The sequence below is a fragment of the Dromiciops gliroides genome, chromosome 5 (genome assembly GCF_019393635.1).
Source record: "Dromiciops gliroides isolate mDroGli1 chromosome 5, mDroGli1.pri, whole genome shotgun sequence".
NCBI lineage: Eukaryota > Metazoa > Chordata > Mammalia > Microbiotheria > Microbiotheriidae > Dromiciops > Dromiciops gliroides.
In genome coordinates, this window is record NC_057865.1 from 62,529,542 (window position 1) to 62,551,694 (window position 22,153).

The 22,153-nt window shown below is 41.4% G+C and overlaps 1 protein-coding gene across 3 annotated transcripts in view; it reads left to right on the forward strand.

Annotated features, from left to right (window-relative positions):
• KIAA1217 (KIAA1217 ortholog) overlaps positions 1-22,153 on the forward strand; it is a 587,997-nt gene that overhangs the window by 393,579 nt on the left and 172,265 nt on the right. The window lies entirely within an intron of this gene.

The window sequence follows — 22,153 nt, forward strand, 5'->3', positions numbered from 1 at the left end:
CTGTAACTTAGTAGATGGCCTTTGAAAGTTGTTGTTGCCAAAAATACATCACCCTGAAGCTAACCAGTCTCACCACGAGTTGATGATGAAGCCTCTTGGATTCCGATAGGCTGGCGTTATAATCACAGACAGACAATCAGAGCTTCACAGGGCTTCTAGTCAAAGGCTTTCTTCTCAATCAATCAGCAAGCTTTTATTAGGCATCTGCTCTGAACCAGGTACCATGCTAAGTACTAGGGATACGAAGCCAAACATTGAAACAGTCCCTGCTTTCTAAGAGTTCATACTCATTTAGGAGAAGCAACATATGTACATGGTAGTAAATATAACATAGGAAAAATAAATGCAAAATAACTTGGAGGAACAGAAATAGCTAGAAGAATTAGGAAATGCCTTCTGTAAAAGGTGACTCAGGCTAAGCTTTGAAGGAAGGCTAAGTATTCTAAGGGAGCAGGTAAGTGGCACGGTGGAGAGAGCACTGACCCTGAAATTGGGAGGGCCTGAGTTCAAATCTCACTTCAGACACTAGCTGTGTGACTCTGGGCAAGTCACTTAACCCCAATTGCCTTAAAACATCCAGTGTCATCTCCAGTTGTCCTGATCTATGTCTTGCCACTGGACCCAGATGGCTCTGGAGGAAAGAGTGAGGTTGTTCACCTTACACAGCCCTCTCTCACTTAAATCCAATTCAGTGCAAGTCATGATGTCATCTCCTGATGTCATGGTCCTCTTTGAGATCAAAGGACAAATAACAAGTATTCTAAGAGATGTAGCAGAGGAACAAGTGTTTTCCACACACAGGGAAGGCTAGAAACAATGCCCTAGACCAGGAATACCAATTAGACCAGTTTGGCTAGAACATAAAGTATAATAAGCTTGAAAGGCAGATGATAACAAGGTTGTGACTGCCATACAGAGGCTGTATTTTATCCTGGAAGTACTAAAGTACTGTTGGAGCTTCTGGATGAGGAGAAAGACATCGCTTTAAGAATATCACTTTGGGCATCTGTGCAGAAGATGCATTAGAATGGGAAGTAACCAGAGGCAGAGAGAGACCAATTAGGAGGTGATTTCAGTTGCCTAGAGGAGGTTATAGGAGCCAGATCTAAGCTAGTGGCTATGTGAGTGGAGACCAGGGGACAGAATCAATAGATATTTTGGAGTCTGAGTCAATAAACTTGACAAACTTGGCCATGGAAAGTGAGAAAGAGTGAAGAGTCAGGGATGACTTCGAGGTAGCAAACCTAGATTGGAAGGACAGTGGTACCTGTGACAGAAACAGAGAAGGGTAGAAGAGATGGTAGATTTCAGGGAAAAAATAGTGAGTTTGATTTTGAACATGTTGAGTTGGAGATGCCTATGGGATATCTGGTTGGAAATGGTCAGTAGGCCATTAGCAATATGGAGCTCAAGAGCCAAAGGTCTGAGAGTTATACACACATACATAGATACCTATGCATGCGATACATACATACATACATACATACATACATACATACATACATACATACATACATACACATAAATACATATATATACACACACGCGCACACACACACACACACACACATACGGGTGTGTGCACAGAGTGCTTCAGATACATTTATGCTATGTTGAAAATTGTTTTCTTCCAGGTCCATTAAGCAGTCTTTTAAATCATTAAGTAATCTAGGATTAAGTTGCAAATACACATGTGTGTCGCAGAGTCATCTGTATAATGATCATAATTCATCCCATGGAAGCAGATGAAATCACAGAGAAAGAAAGAGAAATAGTATACAAAGAAATGAAATGGGTCCAGGACAGATCTATGGGAGACAGCCACCCATTAGAGGCTGAAACATAAATGAGATTGAACAAAGGGAGACAGAGAAGGAATACTCTGACTCTCAGAAGAGTCATGTCCAAAAACCCGGAGAGGAAAGGATTTTCAAACTGAAAAGGTAATCAATGAAGAAGAATAATGCCCGAAAACATTCCATTGGATCTGGCATTTAAGAGATCATGGGCAACGTTGACGAGAGCATTTTCAACTAAATGTTAAAGTCAGATGCCAGGTTGAAAAATGAATGCAGGAAAAGGAAGTAGAGACAATGAGTGAAAATTGCTTTTTCTGAGTTTGCCTAAAGATGGGGGAAGGGAACAATATAGGATTGCTTGAGGGGAATGGTAGAGTCAAGTGAAGGGTTTTTGTTTAAAGATAGGAGAGACTTGAGCATGTTTATAATCATCAAGAAAAGAGCCAGGAGAGATTGAAGATCAGAGAGAGAAGGGAGACAATCTGCCAGAGTAAACATTATGGGACAGGATCAAGGGCACAGAAACAGGAGACGTTCTGGACAAAAAACAGCAAATGGTTCAGTTTGCCAGGAGCATAGGGTATATCTTAAACCTATAGGGCAGGATGGAAAGAGTCTTCAGCGCCAAAGTTGATATGGTCCATTGAGCAGAGCCTGCTGGAGGTCACATTCTAGTGGAATAGCATAGCAGAACCTCCATGCCAAGACAAGGCACCAGAGGAAGACTTTGATAGATAAATTCCACCTTTTGAAATTCACTTTTTTTTTTTTTTGGTGGGGCAATGGGGGTTAAGTGACTTGCCCAGGGTCACACAGCTAGTAAGTGTCAAGTGTCTGAGGATGGATTTGAACTCAAGTACTCCTGAATCCAGGGCCGGTGCTTTATTCACTGCGCCAACTAGCCGCCCTGAGATTCACTTTTGATTAAGGTCAAGAATAATTTAATAATATTGACCCACTTAGGGGAGGATTTTTCTTTTCTAATCACAGATTCTTAAGTGATTTGCTTGGTCTTACTTTTCTTACTGGTCACATCGAATTGGTGATTTGCAAATTGTTGCAAACCATAACTATCATTTTTCTGCCAGTTTAAAATATATTGTTGATCTCTATCTCCTTGCATACAGTTAGTAGTTTAAACTGAACTTAGATTTTTGGGACACCCTGTATATATGTATACAATGTATAATTCTGAACATTTATTCAAAATAAATCTCACTTTTCTTAGTTTGATACCAATGTTATAGTAAATATCCTGTACTTTATGATACTTCTAACTTTTCAAAGTACCTTGGCATCTATTCTCATTATAACCCTATGAGACACAATCAGAATGTCTCTTCCATTTTACAAGCAGAATAATTCTACTTCCATATCACAGCCCTCCAGGTTCTAAACCATTATCATGTTCCTCCTTGAGCCTTCTCTTCTCAAGGCTACATCTGCTAGTTCTGACCAGACTGAGGATTAAATCCTGTGATCCTAAGTCCTGACAGGCCCAGTGCCCTTCAATGAGATCAGAGAGTCTCATAATTCACTAGTATAACCTGGATTGAAGACAGTGCTTGCTGCAGAAGGCAAGAAGTTAGAAGGAAATGGGGGAGCTATAGGTTTAAAAGATACCCTCTATGAGAGAGAAGAGGGAAGGAAGGAAGGAGGAAGGGAGGAAAGAGAAAAAGCAAGAAAGCAAGCGAGAGAGAGAGAGAGAAAGAGAGAAACCCAGAAGGAGGGAGGAAGGAAGGAAGGAAGGAAGGAAGGAAGGAAGGAAGGAAGGAAGGAAGGAAGGAAGGAAGGAAGGAAGGAAGGAAGGAAGGAAAGAGAGCAAGAAAGCAAACAAGAGAGTGAGACCCAAAGAAAGCAAGGAAGGGAAGAAAGAAAGAAAAGAAAAAGGAAGTAAGAGAAAGAAGACAAAGAAGGAAGAAAGAAAGAGAAGGGAAGCAAGAATGAAAGAAAAGAAAGGAGGAAGGGAGGGAAGGAAGAAAGAAACTGGGAAGGAGGGAGGGAGGAAGGAAGGAAGGAAGGAAAGAAAGAAAGAAAGAGACCCGGAGGGAGGAAGAGTGAGTGAGTGAGTATATGTGTGTGTGTGTGTGTGTGTGTGTGTGTGTGTGTGTGTGTGTGTGTGTGTGTGAGAGAGAGAGAGAGAGAGAGAGAGAGAGAGAGAGAGAGAGAGAGAGAGAGAAATACTCTGGCCTCCTACCCTTTCTCTGTAACCCTGGAATTTGTTTGATAAGGAACTCTTTGTGTCAGATAAAGGTGCGTTCCACCCACTAAAACCAGCTGGCAACACAAAGTTGATTTTAGGAACAAAGCCATAGGGCAGAGAGACTCCATAAGGAGATGGCAGAGCTTGTAAAAGCAATTGCTGAACCTGGCCAGTTTTCCTCCCGGGGTAGGTGAAATGTGACCATGGGCTTGGCTCCATCAATGCACAGTATTTGCAGCTATAGAAGCCTAGGTGTGAGAACAAAACCGTGCCAGGCCCATCAACTAGTTGCAGGTATTTGTTTCTCCTTTGATTGCCTGGAATGCTTTGTATCTTGGTGGATTTTACATCTTCCAGGAAAATGGTTCTAAAGATTCCTTCAAAGTCATCAGAGCCTCAGTGACCAACGAGACATCCGTCCATGACTTCCAGTGGTTATTCTCCTGTCAACAGTCTGTTCTTCTGGTGGCTTTCTGTGACCCCATCCACTTTTCCATATGTGAGTCTATATGGTGTCGTTTCCCCAAACTGGAGAGGAAATAAGGAGTCTCAGAAAAACAATCCCAAATCTCACCTCCACAGGCGTTTGCTTCAACTTGTTTTTAAGAAAATCCTTCTGAGCACAGCTATATTTAACATGCAGAGACTCTTGCTCAGTGGGAATAAGAGTGCTATCCAGAAAGCCTCCGGGGCACAGGAACAGCTCCATTTCAATGTGGTTCAGAGGCCCCCTCCTCCCCCAAAAATGTCGACATGAATTGATTGTGCATTAGAGACTACAGACTAGAGCTTTACAGAGATTTAACCTCCGAGAAACCTACTGTTAGCTCACTTTGGAAGTCCAAAATGCCTTTTGTCGTCTGTATGGTATAATTTTATGCTTATCCAAAGAATCTTAATGATGCACCCACATAACCCAGGCACCCCAGTAGAGAATGTCAGAAACCATCCGTTCCACTTGATACTCACAGACAACAGTCCTGTAATGAAGCTGAGGCAGAGGGGCTAAGGACACCGGATTGCTGTTTGCTTGCTGGGTTTGTCGCTTTGACACTTCTTGCTAATGGCCTGAACTGTGGCTGAGTATGAGAAGGAGGTAACAAGGGGAATGTTTGGAATGTTATGGCATGGGGAGTGGCAGTCCCCCTTCTTTTCTGGAGGCCCGTAAAACTTGCCATAATTTATACCCAGACACCAAACACAGACTCCTCATGCTGGAGAGATAATTTAGTTCTCTAGACAGGCTTGTATAAAGTAACTGGGGCAAAATGGGAAAATAGCTAACATTAATATAGAACTTTAAAGAGTACAGTGTGATTTACTTTCATTATCTTATTTGGTCTTTGCAACAACCCTGTGTAGCAAGTGCTATAGGTCGAATTATACCCCATTTTACAGAGGCTCAGAAAGTTTAAGTGACTTGAATAAACAAGATCCTAATGTGAAACTTAGTGCTATTTCCATCACACCAAGCTGCTTCTCAGATACTAATTATACTAATTATTGTATCCCATACTTCCACCAATAGTGCCTCCATAAGACCTGTAAATTCATATTATGTAAAGAATTCTGAAAGAAATCCGCATTCCCAAAACTCTCACGTTAGCTTTGCTGTACAGTACAATGTCTTGTTTTTAAAAATGGATTTTATTTAATTTTTCAATGAGCGAATATTTGTTTTTGTCTATTCTCACCCCCCACACATATATACCCACTTGGGGAAAAAAATAGGAAAGCCAGACCTTGTCACCAATGTGCATAAGCAAGCAAAACAAATTCCCACATTGACCATGTCCAAAAATGTTTGTCTCATTCTGTATATATAAGCCCATCCCCTCTTTAGAAGGTAGGGAGCATTCTTCATCATTGATATTCTGGAATATTAGTTGGCCATCAAGTAGACTTAAAGTTCTTAAGTCTTTCAAAATTGTTCACTTTTACAATGTTGTTCTAGTATAATTTAATTTCCTACTTCTTCTCACTCTACTCTATACCACTTCATACGAGTCTTCTCAGGTTTCTCTGACATGCTTCCTTTCATCATTTCTTGTGGTACGGTTTGTTGTTGTTGAGTTGTTGGGTGGTGGTGGTGTTTTTTTTTTAGTAAAGATACTAGATAGGTTTGCCATTTCTTTCTCTAGCTCATTGACAGATGAGGAACTGAGGCAAAGAGGGTTAAGTGACTTGCCCAGGGTCAGATAGCTAGTAAGTGTCTGAGGCCAGATTTGAACTCAGGAAGGTGAGTTTTTCTGACACCAAGTCCAATACTCTATCTACTGTGCCACTTAGCTTTCTTGAGGCACAACAGTCTTCTATTTCATTCATATAAACAGAATCTCTTCAACCATTTCCTAGCTGATGGGTACCTACTTAGTTTTCAGTTCCAAAATAACCCAAACAAACCCACTACTATAAATATTTTTGTACATATAGGACCTTTTCCTCATTCTTTGATTTCTTTGTGCTATAGGCCTAGCACGCCAGTCAAAGGGTAAGCACATTTTGGAAACATTTTTGGCCATAGTTCTAAATTGCTTTTCAGAATGGGTGGCCCAGTCCATCCAACAATACCTTAGTGAGACCTTCACATTATATAAATTCGAGTTTATGTAAAGAATTCTGAAAGAAATCCGCATTCCCCAAACTCCTGTGTTAGCTTTACTGTACAGTATTGTGTTCATTCTCTCTCTCTCTCTCTCTCTCTCTCTCTCTCTCTCTCTCTCTCTCTCTCTCTCTCTCTCTCTCTCTCTCTCTCTCTCTCTCTCTCTCTCCCCCCTCCTGCCCCTCTTCTAAGCACTCCTGGCCTCCTGTGCTCTCTACCCACCAGAAACAAACAAAGAAAAACCAACACAAAACCCACCTCCAAGTGGAAGCAGAAAAATGGAAGCCCATTCTCTTGTGCCCCTCCCCTCCCCCAAATTCCTTCTCCTGTCCCAGGGCTCCCATGTGTCCTTGAACCATCCACTAGGGGGTTTCCCCTTCCTCCCTCTTTTCCTTAATAAAGACCTTGCTAAAGGTCTGCAGAACACTCCACTTATTTAAAGCACGAACTGTCTTTATACCATTTCCCCCCACAGTCTCAACATTTGTCATTTTCCTTTTTTGTCAGATTTCTCAATCTGACCGGTGGGAGTTAAAACTTTAATTTGCATTTCTCTAATTATCAGCAATTAGTTTTCATCTGTCTATGGGGAAGCTTGGATATATGTCTGTAGCCACCTTAGATTCATAGTAGGCACTTGAATGAATGAACAAATGAATGAATGAGGATTTATTAAGTGCTTACTATGTGACAAGCAAAGTGAATTGAAAGGCCTAGAAGTCCTAAAGGTGTACAGGTAAACTGGCAAGGCCGAGGGGTCTTTATGGCTCACCAGCATGTCCGCTAACCATGCCTTGGAAACTGTAGAAGACCAGGAGGGCACATGGTGAGACCCTGAAGACCCCAGGATGGTGAGGCAGGACAGATAGCAAAGTTCTGTTCCCTAGGACTGTAGTCAGTGATTCCTACTGATGTAAGCAGCTGTGTCTGCTCTGCACTTAATGAATACTTGTTGAATTGAATTGAATGTGGGTATCATCCTAAGCTATCAAGAATCCATTCTTGGACTTTACAAGTGTGGAAACCAGGAGAAAGGATGTGTGTAAAGGGAATATTATGTAACAGTCAAATTTTAGTGGTCTGCCAACTCCGGAATCTTAATAATGATAGAAACTATCATTACACAGTGATTTAGATTATCTTTTTTTGGGGGGGGGGGCAGGCAATGGGGGTTAAGTGACTTGCCCAGGGTCACACAGCTAGTAAGTGTCAAGTGTCTGTGGCTGGATTTGAACTCAGGTACTCCTGAATTCAGGGTCAGTGCTTTAACCACTGCGCCATCTAGCTGCCCTACACAGTGATTTAAAATTTGCAAAGCACTTGACAAATAACTCATTTGGTCCTCACAACAACTCTGTGAGGTAAGTGCTGCTATTATTATTTCTATTTTACAAATGAGGAAACTGAGGCAGGCAGCAGACAAGTGACTTCCCCAGGATCACGCAGCTGGTTAAGTGTCTGAGGGAGGATGTGAAGTCAGGTCTCCCTGACTCCAGATTCAGTATTCCATCCACTACACCTCCTAGTTGCCACATCTTGAACATTTCTAGGTCTTTTTTCTGCCATTGAAGTTAAATTTTCCTTGATGTGGTTTATACCAATTCCTCCATCTTCCTTAGTATTTAAGAACACAGTGAAAAGCAAATTAGAAACATTTTTTCCCAGTAAAATTTGAGTTTATAATCTCAGTGAAAAAATAGTCTCCTAATATTAAGTTTATAACTTTAGTGATGCAGAAATAATGAGTTACTTTAATAAGACATCTGTCCAGAATGCAGTAACTGGTATAGGAGGGTATCCAGATGTTTGGCAGTTAGACTCTGAGAGAACCATACCTACAACTTTTTCCCACTATTGTGTGGCCCCTCAAGAGTCTGAAAATGAAGCCCATATGAAAATTTTATCAGCATCCTTCCTGAGCCTGTCAGGTTCCTCTCTGGAAAGTTTTCTGGTTGGAACTAGGAAATTAGTAAATTTTCAATTAGAATAAGGCTTTGGTCATATGTCCTGGTAGGTGAAAAGGGCCCAAGTTCCCTTTTCTATGAGGAACCGATTTTGAGATACCTCCAGAAAGAATGGACATTAATAACGGCCTAAAATTTCATCAGGAGTAGGCTGGGTGTTTTTGTCATCTAGAAGGCGCAGCATTTGATCTGCACAGAACTAGATGTTGCCAGTAACCTCAACAAAGACTCCAGCCTTTCCTTCTCTCTGAAGCTGCCTGAGGTCAATTCATGATTGTAGCACTGGCTGAGGCACCTAGGCTGGTGTTTCTAAACTGGGCATAGAGTGGACCGTTAACTGGAAAGAGCATGAAATACCTCTAGGGGGCAGAGCAGGACAGCTCTTGGATATCTGATTAACTTGGGTGGCTGTTTTCCTGGGGAGAATCTAATGCCTTGGGCTGAATTCCAAGATGCTGCAGGTCTGATGGTACAAAATACCTCCCAGAAACTGGGTGGTGGTAATGATATTTCAAAAAGGACAGCTGTGTCCTCGATAATACCAACAGAACTCCTTTTGCCCCACGGTGTAATGGATAGAGTGAGGAGCTTGGAATCAGACAGAGACCTGGGTTCAAACCCTACTTCTAGCACTTACCAATTTTGTGACCCAGGACGAAACACTTTTATCTTTATAAGTCTGTTTCCTCATCTCTAAAAACAGAGATTTTGTTGTTGAGTCGTTTTACCCTTTCTGACCCCGTTTTGGAGTTTTCTTGGCAGAGATCCTGGAGTGGTTTGCCTTTTTCTTCTCCAGCTTATTTTATACATGAGGAAACTGAGTCAGACAGGGTTAAGTGATTTGCCCAGGGTCACAAAGCTAACAAGTATCTAAGACCAAATTTGAACTCCTGAAGATGAGTCTTTCTGATTCCAAGGCCAGTGCTCTATCCACTGGGCCACCTAGATAACCCCAGAAAAAAACTGAAATAGTAATGCTTATAATATTTATCTCACAGAGTTATTGTGAGGAACCAATCAGGTCTTGTGTTTGTAAGTTGCTTTGTAAACTTTATTTAATGTTGCTGAAATGATCACTGTGGTGATGGCAATAATCAATGATCATGGGATCCTTAAATTATGGTGGTCGTAAAGAGGATGTTCTGGTATACTATTAGCTGTCCGACTGTGTGGTGCCACAGCCTTAGGATGGGGGAGAGGGAACCCCTAGCCACTTTCTCAAAGGATCTTATCTTTGTGATATCATGTCACTTTGATTGCAGCCAGACAAAATGTCATTCATTCTTAACTTGTTCTACCTTTCTAGGGTTCTCCAAACTTCGGCCCTATACATGGGAAAGACCAGTTCAGGTGACTAGAATAGCCAATAGGTCCTAGCTGTCCTTGTCTTACCCTTTCCAACTGTCCACCCCATCTCCGGGTCATCAACTCCACAGATATTTCCTAGTTCTTTAATAATAAGAAGAATATAGTTTGGTCCAGATATCCAAATGAGAAAAAAGGACAGTGAGAAAAGGAAAACAAGAAGGCTGCTTCTGGGCTGCCCTGGAAAGGCATTCTCCCTCCAAGTCCCTCTTCCTATGCTTTATGCACATTGCATTACAGGTCACCCCTTTGGAATGTGAAATGAGATTCCTTTTTGTACTGCAGGTGGGGTTGCAGAGTTAAACAACTGAGGTGTGTGTGTGTGTGTGGGGGGCTTGAATTTTTCCAGCCCCATTTCAGAAAAAAAATAATCCATGAAATGTCCCCTTCCATCTCAAGCACATCCTTCATACCAAATTTTAATGCCTGGATTGGTCGAGCAGCAGAGAGGCCAAAAGTTCCCTAATGCCAGTGACTGCTATGCTCAGGATTTCCTGAGGCAACCATGGAAAGAAGCAAAGGGAGAGAGAGAAAAGGAAACCCATTCTCCAGAAGGCCAGCTTTCTAGTCATGGTCTGCCCATACCAGCAGACACCTTTCAGTGTCCCTAGTGGTAAGACCGTTGAAATCCAGTGATATCTTACCAACTCAGATCTGATGCTGGGTGCCTTGGCTAAGGCAAAAGAGAGACACCAAGAAATGTTGTCTCACCTGCTTACAAGGGGGAAAGGATTCAGTCTATCTTTTTTTTCAATTTTTGTCTCTGCCCCGAGTGCCCTCCTGGAAACCGATCGACTGCAGCTGACTACTTTTTTGGCACAGCCATAAATTTATCATTTAAAGGTTTGTGGCCAAGTTCATTAGTTCTAAAAATAATTCTCCTGTAAAATCTAATCTTCTGTGTTTGTCGGATTTTTGCCAGGGTTCCCACCTATCCCTTGGCATGGTCCTGTTTAAGCTAATATGCGCAGGGGTGGAAATAGCAATGTTAAGATCAGCATCTGCCCTTGGGGTCCACACCCTGAAGGAATGTCTCCTTCGCCTCCTTGCTCTGGCAGAGGATGCAAGGGGCTGGGAGCCAACGTCAGGATCCAGCCCTGGCCAAATTCAGGGTGGAAAACACAATTATGTGGGGCCCCAGAAAGGCCAAAAAAACCCCAAAAACCTTTGTTGGGGGTTAGTGAGGAGCATCTTTCTAGGCTCAAGAGAGATAAAGGTCACATTCCGTCTGTCTTCTGAACCAGATTCCCCACCGCTTAACTGAAAGATGCTGCTTTGCCTTCCATTCTGGGTTTCAAAAACAGTAGCTAAACTTCATAGAGAGCTTGAAGGTATACAAAGCACTCTCCTCACAACAACCCGGTAGGGCAGGTGGTACAATCTCCACTGTTCCCATTTTTTTTTTTTTTAGTGAGGCAATTGGGGTTAAGTGACTTGCCCAGGGTCACACAGCTGGTAAGTGTTAAGTGTCTGAGGCCGGATTTGAACTCAGGTACTCCTGACTCCAGGGCCGGTGCTCTATCCACTGCACCCCTCCACTGTTCCCATTTTACAAATTAGGAAACTGAGACACAAAGTAATTAAGTCGCATCCATTGCAGACTTAAAGGAATACGTAAACGGAAGATCCTGGAGACCAGGAAGCATAGAAAGACTTCTGGGAACGGTGCATGGTGCATGGTCCTGGTTTGGTTGGAAATAATGTTAACGAAGGAGTTTTTTCACATAGCACCTCCCAAGCTTCCCTTTTCTCCTCCTCCACCTCAGCCATATAACAGAACAGGTACACCAGATTGTACAACTACTCAGTGTGAGGACCCAGTTCAAACCCATGTCTTCTGAATCCAAGGCCATATTGCCCTCTCCATTAGAATACCCTGCCTCAGTAGATCGGGAGATTCAGTTCAACAAGCATTCATTAGGCACCCACCATGTGCAAAGTATTATGTTTGGGCTTGCTAAGATAAATTAGTCATAGACTCTGACCTATATTCTAGTAGGCAAGATAATACTTAGATACAAATAATTATAATACAAATAAGAATGTGATGAGTACATAAGAAAGATATCAATGAAGCCCTTAGGAAAGATCTGAGGAGACAGGGAGGGCACTTCCTGCTGGGAGGATCAGTGAAGGAGATGGTACCTTAGTACAGTAGCTAAGCAGCACTTTGCACAGTGCCTGACACATAGTAGGTATTCTATAAATGTTGGTTGGTACCATAGCTAGGTTTTGAAGGATGTGAATGATTCAACAGATAGAAGCAAGGAGAGCACTCAGCTGCATATTTCAGAACTGGGGGTTGGCATAATTAGAGATATTGAGGCAGAAGTCAGGGAGGAAGGTGTTACCCACTCCTGTCTCCTCCCTAACCACATGCCCCCCCATTGGAACACATACAGAAGCATGTGTTCTACTGAGGCCTTGAAGGCTGAACGCTAAATATTATGGCTTACAGTGGTTTTTAAGCACCATTAGGGAAGACATCCGAGACTTTCCACATGTTCCTTGGTGCTTCTGACAAAGACGGAATGCTGGCCTGTGGCATTTCATATATTCATGAAGAAGTTCTACCTCTGACACATCTTGGCTGTGTGGCTCTGGGCAAGTCACTTAGATTCCCTGTGTCCTAGGTGAGTCACATCAGCAAGCATTCATTAAGCCCTTATGTGCCAAGCACTGTGCTAAGCTTGGGGGCGGCAGCGGGGTACAATGAAAGGCAAAACCAGTCCCTCCCCTCAAGAGACAACATGCAAGCCACACCATGTACAAACAAAATGAATGCAGCATAAATTAGAGACAATCAAGAGAGGGAAGGCACTAGCATTAACCAGTATTTGGAAAGGCTTCTTGTAGAAGCTAGGATTTTAGCAAAGACTAGAAGGAGCTGGGAAAGGAGACCGAATGTTCCATTCCGTGTCGACTTCCATTGGTGGAAGATGTTTCCACATCTGTAACATAGTCACAGATACAGTTCCAGTCCTTAACTTGAAATATCTTCTCAGGGACCCCTCACCCACCTGCCAGCCCCATTCACCCTTCCTTATGGCAAAATAATGAAGAGTCAGGCTTGTGGTGTCTGTCCCATATCTGCTAGTCTTCCTCGAGAGCACGAGGTATAGGCCCCACCTGATGCCTATTAGTTGGTTTTGTGAGAACAAAGCCTTATATCAGGCAAAACAACATTAAGGGGGGAGTTAGCTCCATGGGTATAATGTCATGGTTGTGATAAATAAGGTGTTTGGAAGTGCCAGTGGGGTTTGGAACCTGTATTCTCTGCCTCTTGGCAGTGTTGTGAGGATCAAGTGAGATAATCTTCATGAAGCCTTTTGCAAATTGTAGCGTGCTCTCTCATCAGGGATGAGAAAACCTTGTCCGGGGGGCTCTGCCTGCAGTACTAACTGTGGAAGCACGCTGCCTTGCATTTTCCTTTTTCTAGGCATGTAGCCTGGACATCAGAACTCGGCCTGTGGGATTTGCCCTGGGTTTTAAATTGCTTTCATCTTGATCTCCCTTGCCCTTGCACAATGCCGCTGTTTGGTTTTTCAGAATTGTAGGGGAAGCTAAAATCGAGGCAGCGATGATTAAAGCCTTTCCATTCTCGGCTGGCAATTCTCAGAACCCACCCCCAAATTCGGTAAATAAAATTCAGGCTGCCTGGGGTCTTGTGAACTTAACTTGATCCCTTTTTTTTTTTTTTTTTTTTTTTTTTTTTTCCTCAGGTACTCTTTTTTTTTTTTTTTTTTTTTTTTTTTTTTAGTGAGGCAATTGGGGTTAAGTGACTTGCCCAGGGTCACACAGCTAGTAAGTGTTTAAGTGTCTGAGGCCAGATTTGAACTCAGGTCCTCCCGACTCCAGGGCTGGTGCTCTATCCACTGCGCCACCTAGCTGCCCCTAACTTGATCCCTTTAAGACCATGGGGGGAAAAATAACTCCTACATTTATAAAAATTCATCTTGAATCCTAACAAGCCTTTAAAAACATACCACCACCAACTTTTTCCTTTTTAATTTCTGGAGTGCTAATTGGTCCTCAGATATCAGCGCCGGAATGTCTCCCTGCCCCATTGCAGGCTGGAAATGACAAGACTAAACTCATCGCTTCCTCCTCCTTTCCTTTTCCTCCCCTTCCCACTTCTCAAGTTATCTACCACTCGTGATTCATGCATTTATTTAGGAGCTCACTGTCCTGCACTGGCCTAGGTACAATGAAGGTACAGAAGAAGAATGTGGTCTCTCTCTCTCTCTCTCTCTCTCTCTCTCTCTCTCTCTCTCTCTCTCTCTCTCCTTCTTCTTCTCCTTCTTCTTCTTCTTCTTCTTCTTCTTTTTTTTTTGGTGAGGCAGTTGGGGTTAAATGACTTGCCCACGGTCACACAGCTAGTAAGTGTTAAGTGTCTGAGGCCAGATTTGAACTCAGGTCCTTCTGATTCCAGGGCTGGTGCTCTATCCACTGCGCCATCTAGCTGCCCCCCATGTTCTTTCTCTTTAAGAGGCTTTCAGTCTCTTGGAGATGAGAGATATAAAGGAACTAGGAAATCTAAGTGAGTGAAATAGAATTCCATGCAGAGTTTCAGTCCATGTAAACAAGGAAATAGGATGAGATTAGTTGGGTCAGGAAAGGCTTTGGGGAGCCAGATATTTATCCAGCTTGTCAAGGTTTTGATGGACAGGAATTGTCATTGTAAATAACAATTCTTCTCCTGTACATTCTTTTTTTGGGGGGGGGGGGTGGAGGCAATTGGAGTTAAGTGACTTGCCCCGGGTCACACAGCTAGTAAGTGTTAAGCATCTGAGGCTGTATTTGAACTCAGGTCCTTCTGAATCCAGGGCCAGTGCTCTATCCACTACACCACCTAGCTGCCCCTGTACATTCTTTTAAAAATGTTTTATTGATGCCTTTTTAAAAAAACACATTACTATCATTTCCCAGGACTAACTCCATAAGAGGACCCTCCCTTTCAACAAAGTTCACTTCAAACCAAACCAAACCTCATTCTCCTCCTATATTCTATCATTTCTGTACTGAGAGGAGAGAGATGTTTGATCCTCAGTTCTCTGGGGTCACGGATGACTATGGCATTGATCTGACTTATGATTTCCTTTAGTAGTGTTTTCATCTACGTCACTGAGTTCATTGTATTTGTTCTTTTGGTTCTTCTCTATTTTTCTTTTTCTTTTCTTTTTTTTTTTTTTTTTCATGAGGCAGTGGGGGTTAAGTGACTTGCCCATGGTCACACAGCTAGTAAGTGTTAAGCGTCTGAGGCCAGATTTGAACTCAGGTCCTCCTGAATCCAGGGCCGGTGCTCTATCCACTGTGCCATCTAGCTGCCCTCTTCTCTATTTTTCAAGCATGCATGGAGTTGTATTTGATTCTCTCTCTTCTTTCTCCCTTTCACTCTCCTCCCCATTCCTCTCTTTGCCTATCTCTCTCTTCCTTTCTTTTCCCATCTCTCTAGCCTCCTCTTCCCTTCTCCCTTTCCATTTCCCACTGCTTCATCTCCCTCTTCTTTTCTTACTCTCCCTTTTTCATCTTCTCTTTCCTTCTCTCATCTCTCTTTCTTCCCTCTCCTCCCCCCTTTCCACCTCTTTCTATCCATCTTCAAGATACTTGGATTAACAAGGAAGAAGGTATAGAATTAAAACAGAGGAAACCAAAATACATTTAGCTATACTAGAGTAGAGACCTAGGCATAGAAGATGGATATTCTAAAACCTCTGAAATTAAGAGATATAGTATAAATTAGTTTTTGAGGCTATTGGAACCAAGATTTTGGAAGAGAGACCATTAAGTTTACACTATTTCCATAATGTATTTGCCTGAGGTCTGGAGATTTGACTTGGACTTTTTGAGGATTCAACAGGAAGCAACAATGGTCTGCCACCCTTGAAAACTCCTGTCAAAAGATCTGATCTTGGGGCAGCTAGGTGGCGCAGTGGATAGAGCACCGGCCCTGGAGTCAGGAGGACCTGAGTTCAAATCCGGTCTCAGACCCTTAACACTTACTAGCTGTGTGACCCTGGGCAAGTCACTTAACCCCAATTGCCTCACTTAAAAAAAAAATAAATAAATAAAAAGATCTGATGTTGTAAAAATATTCCCATTCTACTATGTGGAAGTCATCTTTTCCAGCGAAGCCTCTCAGAGAAGCAAATAGGGGCTTTCAACCACCAATCATGAAATAATCAGAGCCTCTGATTCCAGGGGAGGAACACACATGTCCTAGAGTAGACATAAATTGGTATGCCTTTGTGGGCTCACCACACATGCAGTGCCTCATTTTTTTTTTTTAGTTCTAGTCATTAAATTTTATTAAGAAATAATAGTTATGATAATGGGTAACATTTACATAGTACTTAAAAGTATACAAGGCATTTTCCATATATTATCTTATTTGATTCTCACAACAACCTTGTGGGTGAGGGGGTGTAATTATCCCTATTCTATGGAAGAAGAAACTGCGACTAAGAGAGATTGAGTGATTTGTGTAGTCATAAACCTGACGAATATCTGAGGCAGGATTTTAATGTCTTTCTGAATCTAGGTCTTAGGTTTTTCCAAATCCAAGTCTCATTCTCCATCCACTATCTACCTGCCCTAGGGTGTGTGTGTGTGTGTGAGAGAGAGAGAGAGAGACTGACTTATAATGCCAAGACAAATAGGTCTTTAAGTTTATAGTCTAGTTGGGCAATTAAGACAGAGATACAGGACTATAATCTAAAACAAGATCATTTCCTAGGAAAGAGGTACAAAGGCCATCAGAAAGACCAAGGAGGGAGAGATCACTTTTTTAGCTTTGAGGACCAGGAGGGATTTCAAAGAAGGGTTGGTGACTCATGCCATGAAGCAGTCAATGAACCTTTATTAAGTTCCTGCCATGTACAAGGCCCTGTCCACATTAGGATACCTAGACCATATTTTATAGAAGTAATTCTCAGTGGAAAAAAAAAAAATCAGATGTTTACCCTACCTCGGACCTAATCTAATTGAAAAGAGAGAAGATTTTTACAAGCAAATGCAGTTGATTGATATACCAGAGCTACTGTTCAGACAGTATATAAACTGCGACATGACATTAGGCCAGGTATTGCTGGTGAAAATCAATCAATAAGGCATGACACTGTAGAACAACTTCGTGGCTTTTTCGAAGTACTCATTTTTGCCCGTGAAATTGCTGTATTTTAGTTACGCTTACAAATTCTCTCCTAGCAGAAGCCAAGCAACCAAGTGTCTCTTATGGTTTAAGAAGAATAAGGGCAGGTTAGCTATTCTTCCTATCAGGTAATGTTAGACCCTCAACCTCACTCCCCCCACTTCCAAAAAAAGGCCAACCCAAAGCTTTTGATAATAAACTATTATGAATGATAATAACAGGAGAGAAGATGGAGGAGGAAAGACCGTGACTTCCTTGAGCTCTCCAAGACCCCTCCAAATACCTTCATATAATGCTGTAAGTCAATTCCTGGAGCAGCAGAACCAACAAAAAGACAGGGTGAGGGGCAGCTAGGTGGCACAGTGGATAGAGCACCGGCCCTGGATTCAGGAGTACTTGAGTTCAAATCCAGCCTCAGACACTTAACACTTCCTAGCTGTGTGACCCTAGGCAAGTCACTTAACCCCAATTGCCTCACTAAAAAAAAAAAAAAGACAGGGTGAAATAATTTTCCAGCCAAAGGCAACTTGGAATGTCAGCAGGAATGAATAATAATAACAACAACAACAACATATTTATATGACATTTTTAGATTTATAAATTTATAATTTTTTAAAAATTCATGGCCAACTCTGTGAGATAACTATGATTATCTCCATTTTAGAGATGAGGACATTGATGCTCAGGGAGTTTTAGTGCTCCATCCATGGTCATGTAGGTAGTAAGTATCAGAGCTGGAATTTGGAGCTAGGTCTTTTGACTATATTTGTTCAGACTTTCAAAGGTGACATGCATTTACCTGCTGCTTAGAGTGCAAACTAGGGGCAGCTAGGTGGCTCAGTGGATAAAGCGTTGGCCCTGGATTCAGGAGGACCTGAGTTCAAATCCGGCCTCAGACACTTGACACTTACTAGTTGTGTGACCCTAGGCGAGTCACTTAACCCTCATTGCCCTGCAAAAAAAAATGAATACAGAATGTATGGTGTAAGCTAAAGTAAAATAACCTCATTGGTTCCTTATTGGTTCCAATGTATTTTTTAATTAATTTGCAGTGAATACACTTCAGAGCCAGAGGCTGGGTAGGCTATTTCGTTGTGTTAACTAATTCCTTCCTCTGATGCCTCAGAATGGAATGAAGGCCACCCTGGATTCTTGAAGGCTATGCCCGTAGAGTATAAACTCAGGTAGAGCCTACCAGGATGTAAAAAGCTCGGTTATGAGCCTATCTTCAGGATTTATGTCTAGGGTTAGCCTAAGCTATGTTGTCTTCTACTAGCCAGAGCAGCTGAGAGAGGCTTATCATAGAGGCCTGAGTACCAGATGATGAATTTTTTCTATCACAACAAACAGTAAAGCCATTTGAATTAAGTAAGACTGTTAAGTGAATTAAGTAATCTGTTATCAGGAGAGAGAACTGTCCATATTGATAAAATCCTTGATTTTTAGAGTACTGTAGGGCTGATTCATCCATCTTTTGGTCTGCCAGTGTTACCTCATTAATTGAATAAATAGATCAGGGTGTTGTTCAGAATATGAAGTGTGATGGATCTGGGATTTTGTTTGTTTGTTTTTTAGAAAGCTGATAGCATTTTTTAGGCATTCCACAGGACTTTTCATTTTATTAGAGCATTCAAGATATGGTTTTACTACTGTTTGCTCTTAAAATTAATCCTTTTAGTGGTGAAAGGGGACTTTGGGAGGAAAGGTGGCTCACTGTCTTTGAAGATACATCTTTTGATTGTAACAGTATTGATGGTAAATAAGAATTTGTAATATTTTTTGGAATAAGGTCATCCTAGAATGTACTACCACACTCTCAAAATAAAAGTTTTCCTTCACACCCAGTCAGTAAACAGGACAAGTGGGAGAAAAGGGTAGTTTAAGGCAGGTAGTGAGTTTACTATATCATATTGTATATATGTGGTGCTTTGAATCTTAGATTTAGAGCAGGAAGGGATTAGTGGCCATCTAGTACAAAGGTAAGTGACTAATCCTAGACTAAATATTAATTAGCACCATCAGGATTTGAACCTAGATCCTGATTCTCCACCCAGCATTCTTTGCACTATAACCACACTGCCTCGGATATGAAGCAGGCTGGTGCATTAGGCCAGTGTCAGTGGATTGTAGATTATTTGGATGGGAGCAGGGTATGCTAAGTGGTACAGTGGAGAGAGGCCTGGGCTTGGAATCAGGAAGACTCATCTTCCTGAGTTCAAATCTTGCCTCAGACACTAGCTAGCTGTGTGATGCTGGGCAATTCACTTAACCCTGTTTGCCTCAGTTTCCTCATCTGTAAAGTGAAATGGAGAAGGAAATGGTAAACCACTCCTTTATCTTTGCCAAGAAAGTCCCAAAATGGGGTCACAGAGAGTCAGACATGAATGAAATGACTGAAAAACAACAACAAAAGGAGTGAGAAGACTGGAAAGGTAGGAAGGGGCTTGTTTACAAAGGGCTTTAAAATCAAAGCAGGGGGTTTTGTCCCTGATTCTGAAGGTAATAGGGAGCCAATGAAGTTTACAGAGTAGGGAAGTGACATGGTCAGACATGCAGTGTGAGTAAATCTCTTGATAGCTGACTGAAGTGGAGAGAGACTTGTTAAGGAGGTGGAATAAAAGCTTTGAAGAAGGTTGCTTCATGAGTCAGTAATTACTTTTCTAGGCCATCAGTCTTTAAGGTCATGACAGTTTATATCCCTCACTCCATCTTTATGAGAGAGACAAACGAGGAAGAAGCACTCTGACCTTGTGGGTCTTTTTCAGGAAACCAGTGATAGGCTGGATCTTAGGGACAGGACCCATTGTGCCCTATCTCCTAGCATTTCTAGTCTACAATCATATGTGTAGTATGGTACAATAAACAGTGGTCATAATGGTCACCCAGAGTTACGAAGCAAAGACCAAATATATTCTGTTTAATAAGGCAGGCAAATAATAAACCTTTTAAAATGTTCATCAAAAGCACACAAAATAAAAGAAAGATAGTCGCTTAAGGAGCTAAAATTGTTTCCCCAAAAAAGGATCTCATCCCTCAGACATATTCCAAATGACTAAAGTATTAATGTAATTTCATAATATTTTGTGATGACCAAGTTATTGCATTTGACTACTGTTTGACAGAGTAGCATACAACATAATCTCATCAGAAACATATCTCCAAATACTGTATTAGGGTCATTTTTTTCTTCAGAAAGTTTCATGTAGATAGCAAATCCTCAACATCATTGTATGGATGCCTCTTGACCATACCAAATTTTTTTCTCACCTCTACCCCAACTTATTTTTTAATTAAAAATGCTAAACCAACAAGCATTTATTTCCTCTTCCTTCTACCCTGCTGTGTTTTATGGGAAAAAGAAAACTCTTGTAGCAAATATACATAGTCAAGCATGTGCGTGTCCAAAAAAAAAAAAACCCTTTGTCTCATTCTGCACATTTAATCTTATCACTTCATCAGTCCTTTCAAATTATTTTTGGCCAATACATTGATCAGAGTTCTTAAGTATTTCAAAAGTGTTCATTTTATAATGTTTGTTATCACGAATTGTTGTCCTGGTTGTGCTTATTTCACACTGCATCAGTCTGTATAAATCTTCCCTTTTGAAATTTCTTATGGTTCCTGGTTAGTTGGGCTACATATGGTTTTAATAAATGGACCGAGGGCCAGAGGCCCCAGTGCAAAATGAGCTGCAGAAAGGACATTAGAGGTGGGAGGTGGAAGGGAATAGAATGTGTTCCCCTAACTTCTAATGTCTTGCCCTTGGTCCTTTTATTATAACGGTATAACCCAGGCAACCAGGATGGAAGAGAATTGGTATTAAACGCCCAGTGTTCTCCCCCCAGAACAGTTAGGAAAATTAAGATGTCTTATAGCTAAGAATAGTGTCAAGAATCAATTAATGGCATCTCATCAGTTTACAGCTTGAAGGCACGAACTAATATTAAAATAAATTAACATTATCTTGGGAGCAATTGAAACCTGCCTAAAATATTAATTTGAAAGCTATAGTTTCTTCTATACTGAGAGCTCCAATGAAGGAAAAGGGAATCATCTCTAAGGCACAATCAAATGGCAAGTGTGGGAGGCCTTGTCTTCAAACTGTCCTCCATTAAACTAATACCATGTAGCCGCACCTTGTATGGCCGGTCCTTTCATTTTGTAGGCTACAGTTTACACTGCAGAGTTTTTAGGCAGCATCAATTTATACTTCAAGCTTACTCTTTGCTGGAGTAATTCTACTGTAATACATTATCCATACTGAGCTTCCACTGACTGCAAGAAAAGACCAGTATTATTTCTTGGACCCAGGCCACAGAAGTTGGAATCTGTCTCTGCTAAACATGACATTTGTTTTGGTTTCGTTAGGTTTCTATTTGAACATGTTATTAATGCTTTTTTGCTTTTTTTCGGCATGGTAATCACTTTATAATATGCACCATCACTACCCACATATCTCATCAACTCACCACTCCTAACGACCATCTCTGTGAAATCCTCCTTTCTAACAAAGAAAAAGACAAATAAACCAACCAACATAGTGATCACAACAAACAGCACTGGAAACATTCTGCCTCTTTTGAAAAATGGGAAATATATTTCATCACTGGTCCTCTGGAATCAAGTCTGGTTATCGCATTTAATCTGATTTCTAATGTCTTTTAGGATTGTTTTCATTTATAAAATTAATGTAATTGCAATACAGTTTTCCTAGTTCTCCTTATGTCACTGTCAGTTCATACAAATCATCCTATGTTGTTCTGCATTCTTCATGTTCACCATTTCTTACAGAGGAACAATATTTATCACAGTCATATACCACAGTTTATTCAACCACTCCTCCAATCAATGGACATCCCATTTGTTTCCAGTTTTCTACTAGTGTAAGAAATGCTACTTTGGAACATTTTTTTCCTGTCACTGATTTCCTTGGGGTATATACCCAGTAAAGGGATTACTGGATCAAAGGCAATGAACAGTAATTGGAAGCCAGAGTCTACAGTCACTTTCTCTAGTGCACCAACTGGAAAGTAGGGCTGGGGAACATATAAGAGTATATGGAAGACAACA